Below are 1,129 nucleotides of genomic sequence, written 5' to 3'. Positions count from 1 at the left end.
GAAAGAGGCAGACTTGTGAGTGTGCTGATCTCTTTTTCCTGGAGCGTTTTCCTCTCATTCAATCTGGGTTAGAAGGCTCATCACGGGGGGCCCCTTCGAACATCTCCCACCCCTGCAGCTGCAGCTGCAGGGTGAATTCCGGCTAAGGAAGAGGTTTGGAGCGCTGACCCCCCCGTACCCCACAGCTCACAGTCTTCTGACTTTCACAGATACACATGCAGACATGTATAGAAGCATCCTTTCCAGAGCTGCAAAGCAGACGCGAATGCTAACCATCCCTACGTAAGATCACGTGCGTGTGGGTAGGCGCACGCGGTGTTGGGGCGGGCGGGGGGGGGGGGATAGGGAGGGAGGGAGGCAGGCAGAAGGGTGGCATCACAGGTGCACAGACTGCCCTGGACCAGTGCCCGTGACCAGGGTCGGTCGGACAAGGGCGACGCTGACCGGGACCGCTTCACCCATCCCGGATTCCCAGGGAAGGGAGCTGAGCGAGCAACTGCAGGGGAGATAACCCAAGGGCCGGCTAGGTTCCTGCGCGACCGCCTGGCACCCATCCCCCCCCCGTCTCTGGCTCCGGCATCGATGCCATCTCACCTCTTCTGGCACCTCGGCCCCCACCACTTCTCTCCCCCCCCCCCACCGCTTCCTTCCCTGCACGCTCCTACCACCGGCTCCCCACCCCCACCCCCCACCCACTTTGGCTCTTCACCCGAGGCCTCCCTTCCTTCTTGCCTTTTATTTAGTCTTCAGCTCTCCTCGGCCGCCACTGCTTTCTTGCAGATTGTCCTTGGAAGAGGGTGGGGGGGGAGGGGAGCGTGGAGAACTCAGGGAGGAGCCAGGTGGGGGCCGCTGGGCGGGGAGGAGGAGGAGGAGGAGGAGGAGGAGGAGGAGGAGGAGGAGGAGGAGGAGGAGGAGGAGGAGGCCAGGCTTCCCAACCTCCACTAACAGATGCTGGCGAGGAGGGCTCCGCCTCCCGCTGCGGGCTTCTCTCCGCCCCTTTCCTCCTCCCCCAAGAATTCGACTCCAGTGAAGTCAGCCGCTCAAGCTGCCTCCCGGCTCCCGAGGAGCTCGGGAGCCCCCATCCGATTCTTGGGAGCCATCTGCTCCTGGTGCACACTGGGCAACCAAA

At 63.2% G+C, this 1,129-nt stretch overlaps 1 long non-coding RNA gene across 1 annotated transcript in view; it reads right to left on the bottom strand.

The window, feature by feature from the left end:
- LOC138805156 (uncharacterized) overlaps window positions 1-838 on the bottom strand; it is a 12,994-nt gene extending 12,156 nt beyond the window's left edge. Inside the window, exon 1 of the long non-coding RNA XR_011365456.1 lies at window positions 733-838. This is a non-coding gene — a long non-coding RNA (uncharacterized lncRNA). The remainder of the gene's footprint in view (window positions 1-732) is intronic.
- Window positions 839-1,129: the final 291 nt, after the last annotated feature.

The sequence above is a fragment of the Dipodomys merriami genome, unplaced genomic scaffold (assembly GCF_024711535.1).
Source record: "Dipodomys merriami isolate MVZ:Mamm:240054 unplaced genomic scaffold, mDipMer1.0.p SCAF_3894, whole genome shotgun sequence".
Classification (NCBI taxonomy): Eukaryota; Metazoa; Chordata; class Mammalia; order Rodentia; family Heteromyidae; genus Dipodomys; species Dipodomys merriami.
This window is presented reverse-complemented; position numbering and strand designations above follow the sequence as displayed.